The 26,527-nt window shown below is 32.1% G+C and overlaps 1 protein-coding gene and 1 long non-coding RNA gene across 9 annotated transcripts in view; one reads left to right on the top strand and one right to left on the bottom strand.

Moving 5' to 3' along the window:
* Positions 1 to 26,527, bottom strand: part of LOC126733620 (disks large 1 tumor suppressor protein) — an 825,690-nt gene that overhangs the window by 403,694 nt on the left and 395,469 nt on the right. The window lies entirely within an intron of this gene.
* Positions 2,175 to 5,829, top strand: LOC126733823 (uncharacterized). The gene is made up of 4 exons (XR_007659879.1): positions 2,175 to 2,302; positions 2,423 to 2,497; positions 5,605 to 5,697; positions 5,763 to 5,829. It is a non-coding gene; the product is annotated as an uncharacterized LOC126733823 (long non-coding RNA).

The following is a 26,527-nucleotide window of genomic DNA, read 5'->3' as shown; positions in this document are numbered from 1 at the left end:
TTAGAGAGAGTGCAGTGTAAGATATTGAACGCCGAGAATAACCAGCTGATTCTTTGTTATTCCGGAGTGATAAAAATGGCACAATGCATGACGTCACGGGAGACGCGTCTCCGCTAGTAGTCAATGGACAGTTCAGTCAAAGTTTGGTTCGGACTATTGGCGCGAGATTTAAATAGTAATTAATAAGTACGGTGTAAGTGTGTAAATAAATTAATTGAGTATTAATGCTACAATCGAGTATTTAATTCACACTCTAGCGAACGGAAAAAACCGTACATTATTTTAAATAAAATACTCCTAATATTTCTTTGACGGATACCTAATATCCCCAAATATTAATAATTGCCAAAGTTTAGTATTTTTCATAGTTACTGGAATTTACTATTATTATTATTATGATTTAAAAGATCAGGTGACATTATTATTAAAAAGGACTTGTAGATCTCGTAAATTAATTTATGCACTAAAGTGGAGACACATGGAAATCATACTGTGAGAATGTTCTGCTTACAGCCCTTATTTAGATTATATTGGTTAAAACAGAGTCCAAAGGGTTAGTTGTCAGCAGTAAGGTTGACTTTTGGTATTTCACGCCCAAACCATACCTCGCATATTTATTTATTTATTTAGCGTATCTCACATTAAGACACAAAGCATCTATATGACAACGGGTTATGGTTAGCATCAGCGATATTTGTATGAATTGATAAGTGTTTCACTCTTTTACTTTCACTGGATACTGAGTTTCCTATTTATTATTTAGGTGAAAGCACGTTACATCTTTTTCGCTAACGATCTTCAATTGCGGAAGTACTTTCCTTACTTCTCAAGAGCAGGCGAAATTTTCTCTTTACTTCCTCGAATAAACCGCATCTTAAATAAGCCCGATAAACTTTCACACGTTAGGTGGCTAAATATGAGTTACAGATTTATTTTTTACTTTAAAGTGGTTAAAGAAAAAAACCTAATAATTGAAACTTAATTCAAAAATATGATTTTACCCTTTCTTAAGATAAGAAGGAATTTTCATATAATGTGGCAGTGGTTGAATGAGTAATGTGGATTTTGTTCTATCCTGCAGTTTACCTAAAATTATTAAAGTGTAGACTTGTTTTTAGATGCCGATTATTAATTACAATATTGCTATTATTGGGCTATTATTTTATTTTTTATTCGTGGATCTAGTTCAACTATTTATTAGTATTTTAGCATTTTTCTTATTTCGTTTAAACCTTGAATGGATATTGGAGAAGAATTTGAGTGAGTTAGATACTGCATACACATAGTATACAATGCAAAATTGTTTATACTTACAAACTTAATCCAGTTTCATCTATAAAAAAAAAGCTGAATAATAGGGAAATTCGCTTGTCTACCGTTAGATCTTTTAGTAAAACCGTCTCTTACTATAATTGCAGGCCACTGTACTAAAACAAAGCCACCTCAGCACCGTAAAACAGAAAATTAATTTGAAACAAGAGCGCTGGGAAATTCAGCTGTTAACTAAGCGCGAACATTTTAGAAAATCCCAAGGGGACCGAAAACTAGTGGACCCAAAACGCTTATGTATGCTAATTGTAATGAGTTCTACGTCTGACAAAGCTTTTTGAAAAATTTAATTAGAAAATGAAGGTGAAAGCTGAGATCTCTAATGGCTTAGGAGGCTTTTAAGGATAATTTTTTGGAGAGATGTTGATGATCCATTTTCTTGCAATTATTAATTGTTAAATTGTAAAGTTTATAATTTTAAAAATTAAATAAACATTTAGGTATTAATTATTAAAAATTATTAACTATTAGTTACGGATCAAGTCTCGTTTATCAGAGATATGGTTTTAGTTAACCTATTAATAATGGGTATTTTATGAAAAATCCTCATAATTTTCAAGAATATCATTTTGAACATGAGTTTTTTATTATCATTTGACGTAAATTGTATTGCTTCTGGTTTAATTATAAATATAAATTAATAGGATTAACTTTTTATCGGTTTAACATTTGCCGATCCGTGTGCTATTTTATGGAACATGTAACCATATGGTAACAATATATTCGAACGCTTCCTATTCTAGTTACCCATAGTAAACCGATTCCCGAGCAATGGCACCATGCGATCACAAATAGCCTTGGAGGGGGGAATTCAGAATTTAGCCGACATACGGTTTTTTGATATTTATATATTCACGTGTTCATCGCGCCAATTTTATAGGTTATGTGATTTCCCTGTGTAAAAGGTGTTGATATCAGGTGTAATATATGTTTTTTTTTGTGTAATTTGGCAATTAGTGTCGTTGATATACAGGTATTTATATTTTGATATTAGTTTACCTAAATACTTACGAAAATAACCACAATTTTGACTTTGAATGCTTGTAACTATATGGCCACATTGCCCATTACTGGATTTTTTTTCCTTTTTTAGTTTTAGAAGTAACTATACCTAAAATAATAGTTATTGACGACATTTTGGACCAAATAGCGCCTCTCTCATTTTATGGTAAGAAGAAATGTAAGCTACCACCGCTTCCTCAAGTTTCAGATGTTTTGGAGGACTCTGAGAATGAGGAATATATTTTTTTGGCGGCAATTCAAAAGAAAAGAAAAGTACAAGTTATAGGCAAAGAAAAACAAACCACCGAGAAGGGACAAAGCCGGGACCGATTTTTCTTGCGCATGTGCGAGCTTATTTGGTATACCTGTCTTATTACCGGTCCCCTGCCAGCTAGGGATGTCCGAAAAACAAAATAAATCGATATTTTGAATCGATTCAAGATTGTACATATTAAGATCGATCCAGAAATAAATCGGCAACAAAAGATCGATCTCATTAAAAATCGATATTTGATTCTGATAATTGTTTATGTGCACTTTTTTTAAAATAAAAATACATGTATAATTATATAAAGTATATTAACCAAAACAAACAAAAAAAAAGAAAATACAAATATAAAAAACATATAATATATAGTCATAACAAAAATAAACGTTATATTCCTAAAAACTATGATAATAATAGGTTATAGGATTAACACAGTAATAAAATATGCAAAAAAAAATCACAAACAAAGTCAATCATTAATCTAATTTAGAGTCTTACCAGTAGGAACTATCTAAGGAATGAAGAAAGAGCAGTTGAGATAAATGTGTTCCACTTAACCTATTCCTAGTCTGAGTTAGAATATTTCCTGCTTGGGAAAAAACCCTTTCTGATGGTACCGAAGACCCAACAATGGATATATATTTTTTTCCAAGACTAGCTAATTCACTCGAATTATGATTTAACGAAAAGCTAATTGGATTATTTTCCAATGGTATTGTTGGAAGGTTTAAATATGCTTTAAGGTCTGACATTTCATTTTGATTAGTTACTAAACAACTTTTTTCGGAAGTGACCAATTTTTTGTGATAAGACCATATACTATCAGAGTTTTCATTATTGGCAGGGACAGTAACCTGCTTTTGAGAATCCACCCCTTGTTGAGAGCTATTTTGGGTATTATATTTTAATAATTTATCTACTAAATTTATTGCTCTTGCACAAGCATTTGGATTACCAAAGTGGAATTTCTTAAACCTTGAATCTAAAAGGGTGGATAGACTTAAAATGCTGTTTTCTTCAATAGCACCAAAACGTTTCGAAAGCTCTGCTAGCACAGTTTGTTTTAACTTTTCAGTCTCTGGAGTTAGGAGGTCTAAATTTAAAATATTATTTTTTAAACAGTTTACAATTGAGATAATTTTGCTGCATGTTAAATATTTTTCTCCGCTAATTTCTTTGGATATCTATTCAATAGGCTTTAAAATAAAAAGAAGTTCTCTACATACTTGTATTTCTGCAACTGAACATATAGATGGAGATTTTGGATTTTTTAATAATATTGGTGTTAGAAATTCAGAGAATTTTTCAAAATCTCCCAATCATATAGAAGGTGGAATTCCACCTGGTTGAAACCGACTGAGTGAATAAGTTTTAATTTTTTTTCAAAGTTTTGTGCTGCTCTTAGTTGATCTGCAGCAGATACACTTTGTTTAAAATAAGTAACTATAGACTTTGTTTTGTCAATAATCTGTTTTATAGCAGAATCTTCTGTAATTTTTGTTGCAACTAAATTTACTGTATGTGCAAAGCAGGGTAAGTGTTTATTTTTACCAAAAGTATCAGTAACACATTTGGTAATATTCGCCCCATTATCAGTGATAATAGCACTTACTTTTGACAAGTCAATTTCCCACTCTAGACAAACAGATTGCAAACATTCGCTTAAATATTATCCTTTACTATCCTTTAATTACTATTCTTTCCTTTATTTTTCTATGACTGTGTTTCAGTTATTTTTACTAATAAACTTGTAAGATAATTTAGGAATCGATCTTCGATTTTTTGAGAGAATTGAAAGACTAGATCGATTCTCGAAAAGATCGCCTGGAAAGAAATCGATCGATTCTAATCGATTTTTTGGGGGAATAGATCGATCTTTGAATAAAATCGATTTGGATCGTACATCCCTACTGCCAGCCGTCGAATAGTCCGGTAATATTCGACGCCTAGTTCAGTCTAGTCAAGTGTTGCCTGAATTTTTCTCTGTCTTTATTTTTTGTGTGTGTTGTCATTGTGCTCTTTATTTTATTAAAAACTTTTATAATATGCCTTATACCTGTGCTTTTCTTGGATGTCATTCAAAGACAGGGTGTGGAAAACTATTAATTTTGAACACCCTTGTGCACATTTTCCAAAAACCTTTATCTTAAAATTATTTATAAGGTTAAAAATATTTTACACCATTAAATATAATAATAGGGTCTTAAAAACAAATAAAGATAAAAATGTTCGAAAACTAAAAATTTTGCGGAATGTATAAATGTACCTAGGTTTAATTTAATTATTGCCAATGTATTTTTGTGTTTCATTATACAATGGGCCAATATTATTACCTCAAAAAATAAAAGTTTGTTTAGAAGATTTTTTGTTTTTCATTATTTATCCTAAATGGTAATTTTTATAGTTGGCACTATACCGGGTGACACAGGAAAAAGAGAACACGCAATAACTTTTTTATTTTTCAAGATAAACAAATGATGAATTTTGTATGTCAATAGAATGGTTATAAAGGCATATCTTGACGTATTCAATTGTTTTTGATCACTTCCGGTTGAACCGGAAATGACGCGAACTTTCTTATTTTAAATGGGACACCCAGTTTATTTTTCCATACATTTGTTTATCTTGAAAAATAAAAAAGTTGTTGCGTGTTCCCTTTTTCCTGTGTCACCCGGTATAGTTTAGGTATACCTATAACTTAACTATACCAACAGTAAAATAATGTAATAGTTTTGATTTTAAATTCCCAATAAAATTTTTAATCTATTTATTGTCGTATTTCTCTTCGTGTACGGAACTATTAAATTGCCAAAACGATTTTTCTCCGTTACTTTATATGTAGCGCCAGTTATTTAAGCCCGCTCAAGGGCACCAAAATTGGACCTCAGAAAATCAACGGTAAATGCGGGTTTTGTCGCTTCTCGGTGGTTTGTTTTTCTCTGTCATAGGTACCTAATAAATAAACTGTCTGTAGTTTTATATAAAATAGATTTTATAAATTTTAGATTCCGATGAATCGGATAATGAGGACGAAGAAGAAAACATGACGTTAGAACAAATTAGACGCAAAATGTTGCCTTATACAAATCAGGTTTTAGGTAAACCTTGTATAATATTATATTCTAAATAAAAACCCAAAATTTTACAATTCTTTTTTTAGCAGAAATGTCTTCTAAACCAGCATCAAAAAAAGGAGAAAACTTCAGCATTCCCAGGTAAACCATAATACCTTACCTTGTATATTATAATCTAAATTAAAACCTAAAGTTTTTCCCCTCTTTTTTTCAGCAGGAAGGTCTTCTCAACTACCAGAAAAACAAAAAAAGAAAATTCCAGTAGGTTTTCTTGGACTAAAGAAGATATTCCCAAGCCTAAGAGATGCAACCTTTCTTCCGAAAAACAATAAAACGATTCTTACTGCCTTAGAATATTTTACGAACTTGTTTTCCTTTGACATAATAAACGACACAGTGGACCAAGCAAATCTATACAGCACTCAACAGACTGGTACTTTTATAGCTATAAACCAAAAGGAAATGACAGAATTTCTAGCGATTATGCATCCTACGATGATTATTGGGCAAATGGTACACGAATTGACTAGGTAGCATATTATTCCACTCAAAACATTCAAAATTTTGAGATGTAATATTCATTTTAACAATAATGAGGACATAGATAAAAACGTTAAAGACAGATATTTCAAAATCAGGCATTTGATTGATAGTCTCAGGAACAATTTCCAAAAGAATCATGCAGAAAATGAATATTCTGTTGATGAAACCATGGTTGCCTATAAAGGTACACGAGCAGGAAACCTTCGATAGTACATCAAAAATAAACCTCATAAATGGGGTTATTAGTTTTTTGTTATTGCCGGTGTGTCCGGGTATATCTTGGACTTTATACCTTATCACGGTGGAACTACTTTTGAAACGCTCAATGGTAGTATAAATGAACTAAGCCAGAATGAAATTGAAATGGGATTTGGCGCCGGAATTGTAATTGCATTATCAAAATCTTTCCATGAACCTGATAAATCAAGTCTTTTTTTTGATAACTATTTTTCAAGTCCTTCCCTTTTCATTTATCTAAGGGAACATTGTGGCATTTTCAGTCTTGGAACCATGCGGAGTAACAGGATTGCTGGTTGCCCTATTGATACAGATAAGGTCACAGAAACAAAAGGAGAGGAACCTTTACTATAAAGCTGATATAGACAAGGGCATTATAATTGTCAAATGGGTAGACAACAAAGTCGTACTTTTGGGTAGCACAATTTTTGAAATAGACCCGGTAGACACTGTCAAAAGGTATAATAAAGCGGCAAAGGCAAAAGCTGATGTTCCGTGTCCAGCTATAGTAAAGCAATACAACAAGCATATGGGTGGGGTTGATACTGCCAATGCGCTAATGGCATTTTATAAAACTCCACATAAAACAAAAAGGTGGTATTTTACAATATTTGGATACCTTTTAGATGTGTGCGTTGTAAATGCATGGTTGTTATATAGGTTGGACTGTTCTGTTTTACAAAAAAAGTATGTGCCGCTCAAAAAATTTAGATTAGGTATCATATCAGGTCTATCCAAATGTTGCAAAGAATCAAGAAGGGGGCGTCCAAGTGCTGATCAGTGGCGGCTCCTTCTTAGGGTCAATTGGTCAATGACCCCCCTAAAAAAATCTTATAAAATTACCAATTTTATTAAAATCTTTTATCTAAAACTTCACTGTGAATTATAAAATTCTCTAAGTAGTCTGCATTGGCAAAACAAATATAATAGCAAAATAAATAAATATATTACTAACGTCGCGCCTCGCGCTCATCACACAAGCCCGTGGCTGGGCCGTATTTTAAATTGTCCCTATACAGTTCTTGTGGCTAATGGAGAAATGCATGTAAAATAGAACAAAGAGGGCAGATTCGCATTTCGTGAGCGGGAGTGAGACTCACCTTTCAGTCCTATATCGCTAATGTAGTCGACGGTCCGACTGGATGAATGTTTTGTTTTATAGTTATATATATTAGTTTTATATTTTATATGTTATAGTTGTAAAGTTATATAATTTATAGTTACTGTTTGCCGCCCGCACTTTGACGGTATTACATTTACGCGTGTTTACATTTCGTAATTTATTTTTGTGATTGTTATTGGATTTTTTTTTCTGATTGTAAAAAAAACAGGATGAGTGTGAGTGTTGTTGACGAAATCATTTCCTTTAAATCTGCTAGAACATTAAATTATGAACGGCGGTTTGAGAAAAAGGAAAGTGGTCGACCAAAACCAATACCAAATATGAATTTAAAATAAACAACAAAGGATAGGGGTAAAGATATTCAAAGATATTTTAAAGAATCAATGTACAATTTGTGTGATTGGATTTGTGGCTGCAGTGTGAGAAATGCATTTTTTTGCTACCCGTGTTTACTGTTTTCGAATGACGCTGTATGGGCGAAAAATGAAGTAACTGACATTAAGCATTATAAAGTGAAAATTACAAAGCATGCTTCTTTCACTACTCATATAAATTCATCAATGAGTTACGCAAGTTTAGGATGTGTTAACATAAGACAGCAACTTGATAGTGTATATCGTAAATCTGTGCATGACTTTAATGAATCGGTTTCTAAAAATAGGTATATTTTAAACAAACTAATCGACTGTGTAAAATTTTGCGGAGTTTTCGAAATTGCATTGCGCGGTCTTGACGAAAGTAATTTGGAATTTTTCTGGGTCTTATCGATTTTGTTTCTGAACTGGATTTAATGTTTCAAGAACATATTAAAAAAAGTACAGTATTTAAAGGAACATCAAAAACAATTCAGAACGATATTTTAGAATCAATGTTAGCCATTGTATATACTCATATAATTAAAGAGATTGGCCAGACAAATTTTGTGGCAATTCAAGTAGATAAGACCACAGATAGCTCCAATAAAACGCAGATGATTGTCACATTGCGATATGTATTAACTGGTATTGTACATAAAAGATTTTGGAAATTTGTTAACCCTTCAAGTACCACAGCAAAACATTTAACTAATGTAATATTGGAAGAACTTCAATTATTAAAAATTAATGAAGCACCTGAAAAATTGATTGCCCAAAGTTTCGATGGTGCATCAGTCATGAGCGGTAAACTGGGAGGAGCACAAACAAAAATGAAAGAAATATACCCAAATGCACACTTTATTCACTGAGAGTGCCCATCAACTTAATCTTATCCTGTAAAAACATTCCTGCGTAATACGATGGGACAATCTAGACTTAGTGCCTTGTCTATGTTGAGCATCGTCAGCATCGAGAAAACGCTTGTCAAAAGCATTCCAAATTTCAACGAGAAGGTCATAGACTATTTTGCAGAACTGGAGGATAGGAGAATTGACTTAAAATATAAAAATATTTAAGGTAAGTTTCATTTTAATAAATTTACATTTTATTGTATAAATATTCCTTTATATCAGTCGATAATCTGTTTATATCCTTTTTCCTATATTTTTATTTAAAATATTTACTCTAATAAAAAGGCAAAGTTAATTTTCGGAAAACGATTTATGCATTTAAAGTTATTTTTACCCGCTTAATAGGGTAAGTATCTCGGTAAATATTATTGAGTTTTATCTAAGTCTGTATTTTTTGTCTAAAATATAAATGCTAAAAGATCTTTCAAATACTTTAAAAAATCAATTGTTTGATTTGTTTTTTTTTATTAGAGTAAACTATAAGTTTTCAAGCCAAAATGACCCCCCTGAAGATTGACCCACGAGCCGCCACTGGTGCTGATAACATAGGACCATCCCTACAACGCCCGATGCCTCGTCAAGATTTGACTGTTATAGTCACTGGCCAGTACATACAAGCAAAGGAAGATGCCGGCTCTGTGTGAAAGGTACAAGCCGACTCAAGTGCGAAAAATGCGACTGTAGGTTATGCCTTACCGATACAAAAAATTGTTTTCAAACATTTCACTTAAATACATAAAAAACAATGTTATTTTCCCTAAAAAAGAAATCACGTTTTGATTTTCGTTGAATAAATGAATTTAAATAAAATGAAAAATTGTATTATTTTATCATCACATGTGACCATATGGATACGAAGTTTTAACTTTGTTGCTAATGCGTGTACTAACTTAAAACTCATCATTACAAATGTACAAATGTATTTTTAGTACACAGTAGAAGTATAAAAAATGTCAGACCATCTTTCATGTTCTGCCCGATAAGGGGTTTAAAAAAAAGTGTTACCATACGGTATCTCAAACTAATAAAGGGTTAATTTAGAAGATGTGTTTCTAAATTAAAGGCACAGATGTAAATAGCTCCGCACGGAGCGGAGCTATTTACATCTGTGTTAAAGGCTTGAAGGTTGGTATAACTACTAACTATATAAGATAAGTTAGAAATTGCTAAGACAATGTTTATTCTTACAAATTAATTGGTAGATTTGGTTAAGAGTTAATCGAAAATATTCTTGTAAATAAAGTAAACTTAAATAATAAACATTAATTACTATCTTCTTCAAAGCAAGATGTGGAATTGATTTTAAATATAAAATGATTTGTCTCTGGAATGTTACATATTATATAATTTGTTTGTAAGCCCTGATCTTAGCATCCAATCGGTTGATCTTTATGGCCTACCTAAGACAATCATAAAATATTAATATTTAACTAGGCCAGTATAGAGTTTACATTTATAAAAAAAAATAATATTATTTAATTTAATTCTGAATGTATTTTCTACGGTTATATGGAAATAAAAAAAGTAGGGAAACATTTTTATGTATAAGATGTAGCAATTTCTTTGTGAGTGAAAAACTCAGGTGCGCTCAATATACATAATAAGTTTTCAGGCACAAGTATAATAAGGTTTAGGAAAATTTTTCTGAACGAAAATTTAAATAAGCTGCAGAACGGTAGCTATGGCATTTTAAAAAATATCTTTTGCTTAAATGAGGGATCTTTCTAAAGGGATTTAATATTATATTTTTGTTGATAATATCTTCAACCAAAAAAGGATAAAAGGAAAATGACCCCGCACTTATAATTTAATTTTGCATGAACAACTTACTATATAATTTTAAATAACTAGCATTATTTAAATAATAAAATTCTTAGTGTCTTTAAAGTTGCGGTAGGTTAAATACAGGTGCGGGAAGATAAGTATGCATGATATGATATGTTGTATTATTTTCTATGCTAAACATTTAAACTTGACTCCATTTAAGCTACAAAATTAATAATAATAATAATATATATCTTTTTTAGGAGTTTATAAATGCAGCTTTATAAATTTAGATAATATGTTTTAAAATTTAACCAACGTTAGATGAGTAACAATATAAGTTACAAATCAAATCTTACTACCTATATTGCAATCTTACAAAATTTTCAATTGACATCAAAAATTAAACATTAAATTTTAAATCAATTTCTGTAATAGAAACCGGCAAACAAAATAATGTAATAGCTTCTTTTAAAAAACTACTTCACCGAAGATAGCATTAAGTATTTTTTTAAGAGCTTTCAGATGCGATTCAGAGCATTTTAAGATTATAAAGTTGGGGTGAAGAAGTAATTGAACACGACGTATTATTTTGTTTTCCTCTGTTTTTCCATCTCTTTCTCTTTTTGTGCTCTTTCCAATAGGGGATCGCTTCGGTCAGAATAATTCGAACTTTCTGTTCAATTCCTAATTAAAATCTTCAAAGTCCAGTACCGCTTCTCCCACGATGCATCCGGCAATTCGTTAATACGTTAATAAAAACAGTCTCGATAACATGAACTAATTAGGGATGTATAAAAGGTAAAAAACACGAAATCTACAGCATCACAAAAAATTGTAGATTTCGTGTTTTTTACCTTTTATAAAAGTGTATGACCAGCATCTTTGGGATAATGAGTTTTTCGAGTTAATTAGGGATGACTGTGTTCATGTTTTTTCGAGGAGTTCATGTTACTGGATAAAGTTAATCGCATGATAAACTAACACGTATATGTACTTTGAATGTATATTTTATTGGAAAATTAAACAAAAACATGTTATACAGTTAGTAATACATAGTTGAAAATGTATATGTATGTATATGTTTATACATGGTATAAAGAAAAAAGTATTTATTATATAGGTAAGTATATGTATGTAAGTAAGTACAATGTACATTGTTTATATTTAATCCGTTAATTTTAGGAAAAAGTTATTTAACTTTGTTTGAGGGATACGTTGTTTGTTTGAAAGAATAGTTGCACATTCACGTAATTTGTGTAAAGACTGAATATCCTCGAAGTCGGCATTGTTTTGCTCCGCCCATTCTAGACCTCTGTTAGATATACGAACTGCCTCAACGTTAGTGACTTTATCCATAGCCTGAGAAACCTCTGGATCTTGATCCTGTTCGGTTTCTGAATCATTAGACACTGCAGTACAATTCTCATCATGTTCAACGAACTCATCTTTATTCCATTCTTCGATATCTCCACGTTCGAAGTCTTGCCCTGGATCAATTTCTTCTAATAAATTGAGGTTAGTCTCTACAATGCTATTCAGGCTTAGCAATTCTTGACGAAGAGTTGCCAAGGGTATTGCGTCTTCACGATCATCATTGCTTTTTAATGGTTGCTGGTTCTAATTTATTCCATGCTCGTGATAAGTTTAAAATAGCATCCCTGAGGTTGTATTGTTTGATAATAACATTCATGTCCTTAGATTTATTAGCTACAACCATTCCAAAAACATGGAGCGATAATGCAGTTTAGTCAACCTAATAACGTTTTGGTCCATAGGTTGAATTAAGGGTGTCACATTGGGAGGCATATACATAACTTGAATTAGTCCATCATCAGATAAAAGTTCCTGTACTGGGGGATGACTGGGGGCATTATCCAATAAAAGAAGTGCTTTCTCTGGAAGACCTTGTTTCTTAAGAAACTTTCTCACCTAAAATTAACACAAATTTTTAATTTTGAAATGTATAATTATGACAGGAAATTTACCTCAGGAACAAAAATTTCTTTGAACCATTCCTTAAAAATTCCGGCTGTCATCCATGCAGATTTTGAGTTTTTGTAGTGTACAGGAATGTAAGAGTTCTTAAAACTTCGTGGTTTTTTAGCTTTCCCTATTACCAAAGGAGTCCATTTATGTAGTCCAGTCGCATTTGTACATGCTAGAAACGTTATTCTTTCTTTGGCTGTTTTTCTTCCAGGGGCAGTTTTTTCTTCACTGGATACGTCTTTCCGGGTAAAAGCTTCCAGTACAAGCCGGTTTCATCGGCGTTGTACACTTGGTTATATTCTAAGTTTAGGTCCTTGATTTTTTCTTCAAGTTTACGTAAGAATGGTGAAACCAGCTCGGGCTGAGAAGATAGTTTTTCACCAGTTATTGTTAGGAAGCGTATGCCAAATCTTTTCTTGAACTTTTGCAACCACCTCGAGCTCGCAGAAAAAGTGAAATTTTTGTCGTACAGTTTTTCGTGAAAATATTTGGCTTTCTCTTTTATAATTAAACCACTTATTGATGCATTCCTCTCTCGTTGTCGCAAAAACCACTTATACATTGCTTTTTCCATTATTGGATATCCAGAAGGTCTAAGAGATTTTCGTTTACCTGGTCCAGAAAAAGTCAAGGCAACTGTTGAAGTAATTTGGTCTTTTTTCTTCTTAATTGCACACACCGTGGATTTGGCTATTCCATACTTTTTTGATAAAAAGGTAACTCCGCAACCTCTACTAACATCGGACAAGAGTTGGGCTTTTTTTTCCAGAGTTAAATAATTTACTTTCTTAGTAGACATCGTGCTTGTTTCGTATTGATCGGCGAACAAACACTGAATAAGACGCAAATTTCATATCTCTTCCAAACATTAGTACTAAAGTTGCCGACAAAGGGAACATAGGAAATGCCGCTTAATGCCTACGGGTAAAACGATATAAATATTTTTTTGTTCACGCTGTAGAGGCGAGATATTTTTGGCGTTTACGTTTTAGAATAGGCTGAATACCAATTAGGCTGTTCACGTTATGGGACATTCACGTTATCGAGACTCTACTGTACGTTTAATTGGCAGCTCGCAGTAATTAGGAAAGGGTCTGGAAAGAGGATAGGAAAGGATAACAACCACATATTGACTGGGGATGGATCACCCAGAAGTCTGAACTTCTATAGTTAAGATATACATATCTCGATCGTCCTAGTAGAAAAGCCGACCTTAGCAAATGAAGCTACGAAAATATTAAGTTAAGGCTTTTTGAAAGCCTTATTATCTTTTATAATCCAAATAAAAGTAAATGTGTTCCAAATTCAGTTTCTGTGTTATCCTTAACCTGGTTAATATGCTTGGTCTTTGTCCGTTCCTCTTTTTGAAACCCAAGATCTTCCTGTGGAAACTCGGAAAAATATAAATCGAGTAAGAAGAGAACCAGGCAACTCACATTATATACTTTTAAAAAGTTTTTGTCTTGGACGCATATCCAAACAGAAAAATCGTAGGTAAAAGTCTAGCTTACTTCTACTTTACCATCTACTTTTTAACTTGTCACACTAGAATTATTATTGTTTTTAGATTTGTTATAAATTATTTCATTAATTTTGTCAGCAAGGACCAGAGTTGGCCAGAAAAAGATTTGATCTGTCTTCTTCTCTGCGCATGGAGATAAAAGTTAATAAGACCTATAAAATTAGGCATTCATTTTTGCAATTAATATATTAAAATATATTTCTATTAATTTACAGCCTATGTTTATGTAAGAAGGAAATCCAAAATATTTTAATAGTAGACCTAATTATTTCGAATATTTTTTTTCTACAAAAAACCTAATAAATGCGCATAGATATGAAACTGTCATACGCTTTATATTATTAAATCTAAAATGTTACATCCACTATAAAACTTTTAGAATTGGTTACTTAAAGTTTTATAAAAGATTTTATATCGTGGTAAACACCCAATCATAAAATGTGTCTTAGTTTTCTTATGTGTACGAATTTTTAGAGCCCAATAAAAGTCGCCAATAAAACTTTTTTCCCCTACGATCTGTATTGAAAAAGTAGTTCTCTTTACTGTCTAAATGCATATCTATCTTATTTTAAGGGATAACATTGCTGAGAAAAAATATATTTAAATTTCTGACTTATCATTTTGTGTAAAGACTTAATTTTTTATTAAAGACTTATCTATCGTCCTTGAGAAAAGGGCACCAATTCGACACATACGCTTTTCAGGCACTGAGTCACAAAAGGCAGCAAATATTTTGGAAGAACTAAATACCACAGCAGCAAAATACCTGTAGAGACTAGTTCACGATAATAAAGATGAAACTGGATAGAATAGATCTGTATTAGAAAGGTTAACAATAAAAATTCAGAGATTGGAGGGACACAAAGTCAATGGTCTCAGGTTATGTTTATTTTTTAAAAACTTATTACACGCATTTCGCCCTAAGGAATCATCAGATCGGTAAAGCTATTCGTTAAAATAAAAAATAAATATATAAAAAATATTGCTGACGTTCACATTATATCCGATTTCAAAAATAAATAACTTTTTTTATTTACCATTTTTCGTCAAAGAATAGAAATTTTACTCATGTGACCGATAACTCATTTTATAAATTGTTATCGTAAAATAAAAGTTTATTCAACGATTTTTTAGTAAATTTTTGGTTTTTAAAATTTATCAATAGAATACGAAGAATACAAATTTGCTTAAAACAAAAAAAGAATTTAAAAATCAAATGTACTTTAGACAAATGCAGTGATGTATTTTTTCTTTAAATATTTACAATAATCTCCTCATTGGCGCCACTATCGGTAAAAATTAATGCGTCGAAAAATGCTTCCCAATGCATAAAACATATTTTAAGCAAGTTAAAAAAGTTACTTAAAAAAAAACTTTTTTTTCGCGCTTCGACTTTCCTTAGCTTGACGGGACTGGAACTAGCGCTTTAGCACTAGGGCAGCTCATCAATAATGTTGACGTCCAATGTCGCAATTTTGTTTCGAATTTTCTGCATGCTGTTCTCCTCCAATGAAATTATCTGGTTTTCCAGTAAAGAATATTTTTCTAGAACTTATTCTTGTTTTCCAAAATCTTTTCTTCTAGCTTGGCAGAATTTACTCTTGGCTTTTCCCCAAGTTCATTTTCTTAACTCCGGAGTGCAGCAGAATTTCCTTCCAGTTTTGCAAAATTTTCCAGCAATTTTTTTTTATAAATTTATAATTTATAATTTATTCACGATAAATCGATTTGGCTATTCATTGTTAATATCTGGACAAAAAATATTAAAAATTCCTTGGGGATTGTAGGAGATATGGGCATTATATCAATTAAATAACAGCGAGCGCGGACTATAAATAGGTTGCTGGCAAACGACGTATGCTGTCTGAAAGACGGTGAACTCAAAAATCTTGCCTATGGTTTGCAGCTAGGCTTATTCTAGACATTTAATATTCAAAGTTTGCACCAGCAAAAACCAAGTTTTTCCGGTCATCGCCATTCTCAAGTAAGGCATCATGAAGGTTTCTCATTGTATCGCAGTCCCTTTCCTCTAAATCCCTTTTTAGCTTATCAAGTTTTAAATCCACAAGCTTGGGCATTTTCACACTGTCCGTTTTTTTCTATTCACTAATGTTTATTTTACACCAATGTCCAGTTCGCTGTCGTCTAATTTACACTCCACACTTGACACCAATGCAGTGTTTTTCCCGTTCCTTAAGGTGTGAAATAAATACCCGATTGCACCAAAAGTAGTCAATTTATTAACAGATTTACACTACTAAATACGATAACTTAACGATTATTAGAAATATTTATTTTTATAAAATTAAGTATTTATTTATTACTACTTATGTCGCGCCAATCAAACTTTAACTGACTACCAGGGGCGACGCGGCTCCTCATATATTTGGCTGACCATAATTCCGACTTATGTCATTCCGAAATGAGGGAGAATCAGCTGGTTATTCTCGCCGTTTTCAATATCGTTAAAAAATTCGGCATCAAATATTATATATGCTGATTTAGATCCATTGACTCTTAAAGAATAAAAGCATGTTCCCATGTACGAATTCACTACAAGTAGCAAATTTTTAAAGAAAATACGTAGCTTTTTCTCGATATGTTGCAGAAAATGTATGATTATGCAATTGCTTGTTATATTCGAAATGAGCCAGATATTTTATTCTTGCAATTTTATATTTAGAGTGATTTATAGCATATGTCTTGCTAAGTGAATATTATTAATATCTTGTAAGAGTTCTGTTTTTGGTAGTTCCTTTTATAAATTGAAAATTTACATAATATTAAGTTATGACCTGATCCCATAAAGTCAATTACTACGCTATCGATTATTAAAAGATCTTTGTTATTCTTAGCAAATTGACTAAACTGCAACTATTGGCAATAAAAGGGGATTCGTGAATTTTTTGTAATAAATTTAATCGGTCCCATTTACAAGTTATATTTCTCGTAATGTGACACTCGTCTAAGCATGTTTACATTGAAATCATAATATTCACCTCTAAGATAAACCTTGGCTCATATTTGCTTACAACGCTCGACAAATCTCTTATGATTCTCAATATATAAATACATCTCACTTCCCCTATCCATAAGTTTATCACATATTACATATAAGTATAAAATAAAACCTGTTTTTTCTTGTAATATTAAAAAAATATTTGCCTCTCGAAAAGCCTCTGAAAACATTATTTGTTTACTACAAAAAAAAAAAAGAAAGATAGATAAAGAAAAATTAATATAAATTTATTACTACTATACTCACGGTAAAAGGTGATGCTTTTGACTCGGGAATTTTTCCAGAAAAAAGAAAATAGGGACAAAGACTTCTAGGGAATCACGTTGCGTTTTCTGCTTTTCCCTGAAGGAGATCAAATTTCACGAAGAAACCATCTTTTACCGTTATAAGTCACGTGCGGCTGTCGTAACTTCTTCGTTTATTACATACATATTTCGAGTAACGCCGTTTTTAACATTCGCAAGAAATATCTCACGTTATACAGTATAAAGCGGTGTTACAGGTTAGCTGACTTACACAAAATAAATTGAATGCCGACAATATTTGTGGTATATAGAAAGATTAAACAAAATCCCATTTTTCTTAAATTAAATTTTTTTTATTTGTTTTTCATTTAATAGTCAATAATTTAATGATTAATATTAAAAATAGGTATTTTAAGATTATGGTAACAGCAAACCCTTTAGTGACACCAGTTGATACTGAATCTGAATTATACTTTTTGTTTGCCTACACGATTTTACGAGGAATCCCTAATAAATTAGGCGAAGTATTTATGATTTATCATTAGTTCTTTCTATTGTGTAAAAAATTTTAAAAAAATTTTTAAATTAATGTTCGCTTTTAAGTACGTTGGTAAAATAAATGTGTGGTTAAAATTAAGGGGTTTATATTATAAAAATATGATAATGTAGCCAATTATGTTTTGCACCGAGAAAAAACTTCGTTAACGGTTAAAGAATGATCGATTAACCCAATCAAAAACTTAGGGTAAAGAGGCGCCAATGAAATATTTTGATTGTAGCAATGAAAGTGATCTAATTGGAGCTAACACATATTTTTTTAATCACAAAGTAGGTAAATGGATTACTATAATTGAATAGATATATTGTCGGTATAAAATTGATTAATAACTATTAACAAAAACTTTGATTATGGCAATCGAACTGCTCGTTTATCACAATAAAAACTTAGATTATCACAACAAAATTCTTTGATTGTGATAGTCAAATCGCTTATTATTATTAGAAAAAAAAATCGCTTTATTATTAGTTATTATAACCAAAGTTTACAGAATAGAATACTATTCTGTAAAAATATTCTATTTTGTAAACTTTGTTATAACCTTCAATATCTCAGAAAAAATTTAATGAGAATTACCTAATAATTCCATGAAATTATTTCTAAATGGTATTGCAGGCTATACATCGTCCTATAAGAATAAAGAGATAATATCTTGTTCTGAATATCTACATATTAGTACGTAATTATTTTTATAAGTAGATTATTACTTGCTTATATTATTGCAAAAAATATTTACATTTCTAGTGGCAAAAGGGTTAAGGTTCAATTTAATAAATAAGATTAGACGCGTAATTTTGGCACAAGTTGAATGCGACTTGCGTTACATTAAGCTTTTGCTCAAAGCAAACTTGTCACAAATAGACTCGTCAGAAATTACCGCTTCTTGTCCATTTCAATGTGATTTACTATTCTGTCCGAATTCCCAAATCTACTTCTCTAATCTAGAATTCGTATTAAATTTGAGCACTATTAAAGTTTTCTTTGCGTCTTCTATATTACAAACTTGTAAGGGGTGTCTCTGTTCAAGTTAGCTTTTAGCGGTCGTGTGCAATTTAATAATCATATTCTACCATTTTAGTTGTTCTCGGATAGGTATTTGCTATCTACAGGATGAGAAAGCTCACAGTAACTAGATCTAAAGAAAAAAATATTAAAACCTGCTAGAAATAATTCTGATAATTAGGAGTGGAAAACAAAGTTATATAATAGCTAATGCGTTTTTTCTTAACCATAGTATAATAGTTAAGTTCACTCATTTAACAGTCGCACCTGGAACGGGGGGGTCAGGCATTGACCCCCCCTATTTTTTTTTAGCATTCCTTAGCTGTTTTTAATTTCTATCCAAATATCTTTTACGACTTTTAAACTGTGTATTTTTTTAACCCATAGACATAACATTTGTTGGTAATGGTAAAATGTTTAACCTTCGGCGTACGTTTTTATAATGCATAGTACGATCCACAACATGCCTACGCCTTTGTAAAAATACCGATGTGCCGCGACTTTTTACCAGTAGTATCGTTACAGTTGTGTAGTTCAGTGCTGATACAGTTTTTTTATAGTTTCTAACTGTTTCATTTTGTTATGAGTAGAAGATATTTGACTGATCCCGAATTGGAAGAAGCTCTTTATGCTGAGGATGAAGATGATGTAAGGGATTACATAGATCCAGATTTGCAAAGTTCAGATGAAGAATCCGATGACGATCAAGGTGAACAGCAGAATAGCTCTTGTCAGGAAACGGAAAATAACTCATTATCTAGTAAATAACATATATTATAAATAAGTAAATAAATAACTAGTTTCAAAAAATCATAAAAACGTAGCGCGTTGTGGCAAATATTTTACTGCGTTTGTATTCTATATTTTTTTGTATTCTTTTAGCTTCAAATATTCAATCATAGCAGCATGAATCTTCTGAAGAAATTATAGATGAGAAAATCAGATGAGGAAAGTAGTAGTACGGTAGAAAGTAATGGTACTTCTATCTTCAAAATGGTTTATTAGTAGTTTTGATTGTTTTTTTTGTAGATTCTACAGCAAGACATCGTCCACGGCCTAAAGCTGTAATAAATCAAATTAATTCTGACATGATTTCTGCATCAGGTCTTACATGGGAATCTGATCCTATTGCCCGACGAAGGCAAAATGTTATGAAAGAAGCGCCAGGTCTCAAAAATAGAGTAAATCCTAAAACGCCACTTTCGCGAAGCAATTCGACTTTTTTTCGATGACGACACCCTCGAATATACACACAACCGCAATGTCTAGGGATAATTTAGAATTTTCTTAATTTTTTTTTTAATTTGTCAAAATTTTATTTACTTGCTATAAATATAAAAATATCTAGACTTTATCCTTATTTTAGACTGCTTAAACCACACTGTACATTTTTCTACTTAATTTATTTATCTCAAATAAATAAACAAATACACATATCGTTATTTATTGTCTTGAATTCTTTTACCAAAAAAAAGTGTTTGCGTTTTTTTGGAAAAAAGTTTGTTCATAGAGCTCAGTATAGTTCTTGCTAACCATGCAGCGCAGACATTTAACGAGAGAAGAAATGATACGAGCGGTGGGCCTTTTAGATGGTGGTATGACGCAAGCACAGGTTGCAGTGAACATGGGCACTACTCAAAGCGTAATTTCACGCTTATATGCACGGTATCGAGAAGAAGGCGATGTGGCGGAAAGGCATAGAGGTCGCTTACGTATTACAACCCCTCTACAGGACCGCTTTTTACACTTAAATGCTCGAAGACGCCCCACTGTAACAGCACCAGAATTGCAAATCATGCTACAGCAAGTGCATAACGTTGAGGTTTCAGCCGATACTGTACGCCGACGTTTGCATGAAAACAACCTACGTAGTCGTCGGCCTTTAAGGGTGCAACCGTTGTCCTGGGGTAATCGAGGAGTACGACTTTTGTGGGCGGAAGAACATTTGTTGTGGCAAAATGAAAGTTGGGCAAATGTGCTGTTCACTGATGAGTCTCGGTTTGGAATTTACCCCGACTCAAGAAGAGTTCGCATGTGGAGAGAGCCTGGAAACGCAAACCGCCTGTGCAATGTCCAGGAAGTGCATTCTTTTCGTGGCGGAACCATCATGGTTTGGGGAGGCATTAGTATTGGAGGAAGAACAGACCTCATTTTATTAGAAAACTTTTATTATTAGAAAACTGGCAGATTATACGTGGATCAGATACTGGCACCTGTTGTTATTCCGTATGCAGCAGCAATTGGTCAAACCTTTGTTTACATGCACGACAATGCCAGACCACACACTTCAAGGGTTGCTAGAGAGTTTCTAGAAATGAATAATATCGATGTCTTACCATGGCCACCTCAATCCCCGGACCTAAACCCCATTGAACACATGTGGGATATGCTTCAAAGAAGAGTTCTTCGTATGGAAAGACCAAGAGACAATAGAAGAACTTTGTTTCTGACACTTCAAGAAGCCTGGAATGAGATACCCCAAGATGATATTGATCATTTAATTCTAAGCATGCCCAGACGATGTCAAGCAGTTGTGAACAGTCGTGGAGGTCATACAAGTTATTGAATATTGTTTTTGTTTATTTTTTGTTAATTTAAAATTAAGAATTAAATTTTTGTAAAACCTAGTTTCTCAACAACTTTAATTTTTTTGCATTTTTTTAGAAAAAATATAAATTATTTAAAATTTTTTGGGTTTTTTTATTACCTTATAAACTACTCTTAAACTTGCAAATAAATTTAAAAAAAAAGATCATATTAAAAAATATATATACAAATTTATTCAAAATATCCCTAGACATTGCGGTTGTGTGTATTTCGCAATATACGAACCAGAAACTCGCCCGTGTAAAAGAAAGCACTCCACAATCTTCTTTCATACAAAAATCTAGGAGTTTTGAAAGAGAAGAAATATTAGGCTACATCGGCTTCTTGATAACAGCAGGTGCTTACAAGCAAAACTAAGATCCGCTTATCGACTTATTCAATAAAGAGAATTTATCAATTTATAGGGCTACGTTTTCACACTACCGTTTCCAACTACTCCAAAAACGTATAAGGTTTGATGATAAAACTACTCGAGATGTAAAGAATGCGACAACTTTGCTGCAGTAAGAGATATATGGGAGCGTGTCACAGGCAAATTTCCAGACTTTTTGGCTCCTTCAGAGTCAGTTGTAATAGACGAGGAGCTTATAACATTCCATGGCAGATGCAAATTCCGTTTATATATTCCTACAAAACCTGGTAAATACTAAATATGAGATTGAAGCTAATGTGCTCTGTGACTCTGTGAGAAAACTACTATTGGTTTGCTGCAGAACCATATGCTGGAAAAGTAATCAATCAGCCCAAAGATTATAATAGTGGTCCAGAAGTCGTAAAACGTCTCGTAGAATTAGCAAAATTGCAGAATAGTGGTCGCAATATCACAATGGACAGAAAATTTACGTCAGTGCCAACAGCAAATGCTTTGTTGGAACAAAATCTTACAGTCGTGGGAAAAATAATGAGTAACAAAAAAGTTAAAAACTAAGATCACAATTGTTGAAGGATGCAACTCCCGGCACTATTTGCTTTGCTTTTCGGGACCGTGAAACACTTGTAAGTTATGTACCCAAAAAGAAGAAGGTCGTCACTGTTTTCACGTCACTTTCTACACAACATCATAAAATGCAAGTGAAAAATGACAAGCCAGAAATTATTCTGTACTATAACTCCACAAAAGACGGCGTCGATACGCTTGATAAATGTGTAAGCGCGGTTTCACACACACCGATATTATCGGTGTCGTTATCGGTATCGGTATTGGTTTGCCTAACAAATACATTGGCTTAAATGAATAGTTTTACACAAAAACCGATCCGATAAAAATATCGGTGGCTGTGTTCGATATCGTTGCGTCTGTTGGATGGTCGAGTTAAAATCGTCCAGTAAATTATCGCCCGGTTTAGTACGCAATGCAAACTAAATAGGCATATTCACACGTTCCAACTTGTCGGTGTGTCATATCACTTCTGAAACCCAGTGTCTCACGAGTAGTTTGGCGTATTGACTGGTTGCTGGAACACGGGTTATACTTAATATGAAAGAAAGAAGAAAGAAAATGTGCTATATTACGTAAGAATAATCTTATGTACAAGCATCCTACAAGCTAAAAAAACAAAACACAAATACAATTTCAAAAATTGACAAAACAATGAACAAAATTAAACACAAGAAGACAAAACTTTTTGAACATACTTAAATTAAAGATAACTAAATAAAACAATCAATTACTAAATAAAGGTAAACTTGTTGACAAAACTAGAGAAGAAAAAAGGAAAAAAAGAAAACTTTCCAACATGTCCAAGGTTAAAACCTATCATTAAAAAAGTCATCCAGGTTATAATATGCCTTAGCTAATAAAAGCGACATTAATTCTCTTTTAAATTTCTTAACATCCGATATATGTCTAACACACAGAGGAACATGATTGTAAATTTTTTTACTTATGTAAATTAATGAGTTTTTGGTAAGGGAAGACGTAGGAATAGGTAGGGGAACATCATTTACACGACGAGTCAAATGGCCAGTGTCAGAGGGTAGTTTGGGAATTTTGTGAATAAGAGCAGCTGTTTCTAAGATAAAGAGTGAAAAAAGAGTTAGGATTTTTTCAGAAATGAAGAGGGGTTTGCAAGAATCTCTTAACTTAGCAGAACACAGGTATCTAACTGCTTTTTTTTTGAATAACAAAGATAATGTTAAGTAGCCCCTTATTGGTTAAACCCCAAAAAGGCAAGCCATACCGAATATGAGATTCAATAAGTGAAAAGTACACTAAACGTGCAACCACCCCTCCCAGCTCTTGTTTTGCCATTCTTACTGCAAAACATCCAGAAGATAATTTCCCAGCTAAATGTAAAATATGATCTTCAAACCGAAGGCGACCATCAATGGTAATTCCTAGGAACTTGCAGCACTCTTTATTCTGCAAGAGGGAATTTTCGTCAAACATCAGACCCTGAACATCGCACTTAAACCCCATAATAGACGTCTTTCTTACATTAAACACGAGCCTGTTGGAAGCACACCACCCTGATAAAATCTGAAGGTCTTCAAGGATACAAGTCTTAATATAGTCAGAATTTTTATGGCTCCATAGTGCATGTTTTTCCTGTATGTATTCACATTTAGAGCCTACTTTACAGATCTAGGTTAGTACATACCTATTTAAGCTTTAAACTTAAAGAACACTTGCCTAAACATAAAAGTAACTAAATTTTAGACATTTGCCATGGTATCCCTCTGGATAAAGAACTCTGCAAATTTATCGCGAACATCATTGGCAGGTCGTCCACCGCGACATGCTGTAGTTGGTGGTAGATTTTGTAGCTCTCTGTCTGGTGCGTACATATCTTCTACACGAGTGCCATCTTTTTCTCGAAATTATGCACGCTTTAACAATATCTTTTGCGTACTCCTTACCAACATTTATGGCTCTGTGAAATATTCGCCACTTATTTACTAATATACCGAACGAACATTCTATATACCATCGCGCTCGACATAAGCGATAATTGAAAATTCTTTTATTAATATTTAAATTATGGGAAAATATATGCGGTCGCACAACCTATTTAGTTACATTATTAAAAAATATTTTTAAAAAGGGTGCGAGTCATATATTTATAGACGAACTTATGATTACTTTTCTGTCAGCAATCATTCTTCTGAAGTAACCGTTTATAAAATTGAAACTACCGGATCTGTGTAAAATATCAAAACAAAAGTGTGAAGGTCCAGCTCTTTCGGTTAAAAATATTCAAGCTGTTCATGTCCATTTTTGAAAAAAAAATTAGGTCTACTTCTTTATGAGATTTAACCTTTACAGGAGCTAAAGGCAGCCAATCATGGACAACAGCATGCTTTTTGCAATTGGATGCAAACACTTATATCAATAAAATTATATTTAGTGACAAAGCGCATTTTTCCACAACGGATTTCTTATTGTAAATTGAAATATTTATATGTTTCTTATGTTGCAATGTTAATAAGTGAATAATATTAACATTGAGAAAGATATGGGCTGTTACTGGCATTATCCTTTTATATTTTTATTCCAGTTGAAGAAACAACATTATTTTTAAATAGTTTCAAAAAACATTGGTTGTATAACCAATTTTGTAAAATCATTGAATAGCTTAATTTTACAGATATACTGTATTTTACCGAAGATATTATTTATGCAATTTCACCTTTAAAAAAACTTCTAAAATGCTATAGTTTGTCAAGCTTAGATACCAATTTACTATGTACCATCATGGCAGATAATATGCTACGAGACCTAAAAGTCCGATATTTTTTATTGTGGTAATCCATAGCTTAACTTAATGTTCGCTCATTAATTGCAGTAGACAGCTCAGCCGAGAGTCTTTAATCATAAATGAAAAACTTGTATGAACTCATTTTTTCATTATAAAACAGAAAAAAAGTGTAAGAAGTCTTTTAAAAAGAAAATTCTTTTTAAACGATCTGATCTATCTGATTAAAATTTAATATAAACAGTGTCACGAAATATAGAAAGCGGAAACTCGAGAAATAAGTTAATTCACTAATAGTTAATAAAACAATTAAAAATTAACTTTTATTTCCACAAATTTTCACAAAAAAATTAAATAATTTATTTTTCATAAGTGTACTTTTACTCACGTACTGTCCAGTGGCAGTAAAGTGATTTTTACGATAAGTTTTTACCATTGATCAATAGCAACTCACAGATTTTTATAAAGGGATTTAAATTTTTCTTGAATTTAATAATATTTCTCAAACATATTAGGCCCTATTGGATCTCTGTACTTCTAATAAATTCAACCAATAATAAATTTAGTGTAAGTTAACAAATAATAAAACAATGATTAAGCGCCATTTTTTACCATTTCTTTCTCTACCACTTAAATGCTTCATTTCCATTCAATATTTTAATTCTGGAGATAGTTATCATGTTATCATCTCTACGTATGGGGTCGAAAATATAAATTCAAATGATTTTTCTAAAATCAAGTCAAAGGGAGTGAGAGCTCTTTTAACAAATTATCGAGAGAGAAAACCAGTAACAAAAATGCCGTTACACATTTTAATTGTTTGTTTTCTTTTAAATTCTAAATTCTGAAGGGCTCCGTACTTGCTTTAATATATATTTTTTCGTCTTACGACAAATAAATAACAAAGAGCCAAAATTATTTGAAATCACGTTCGGCCAACTTCACTAATTACATCCTTAAAATACAATAATTAGGAAAAAACTGTTAAGCATAAATTTTCTTTCTTTTTAAGATCTTTAGGGAATGGGAAGCTCACCCACGCTAAAGGGTTACGGTAATTAATTAAAACGTGACATAAAAATACCCTCTTTAAGTGAATAATCGAGTACTTCGATCGAATTTAGATGTCAGACCTAAGTAATAAGAATAGGCAGGAGGGTTTTGGGTGATATTTTACATCACATTGCCCCTCTCTCGTTCTTAGGTTATTTTTAGACATACATTTTATTTATCAAAGACAATGTTTTGCCGAAAGCCTCTTAAGAGTTTATTTAATTTTTTT

The sequence above is a fragment of the Anthonomus grandis genome, chromosome 1 (genome assembly GCF_022605725.1).
Source record: "Anthonomus grandis grandis chromosome 1, icAntGran1.3, whole genome shotgun sequence".
Lineage (NCBI taxonomy): Eukaryota > Metazoa > Arthropoda > Insecta > Coleoptera > Curculionidae > Anthonomus > Anthonomus grandis.
Note: the sequence above shows the minus strand (reverse complement) of the source record. Positions and strands in the feature narration are given on the sequence as shown.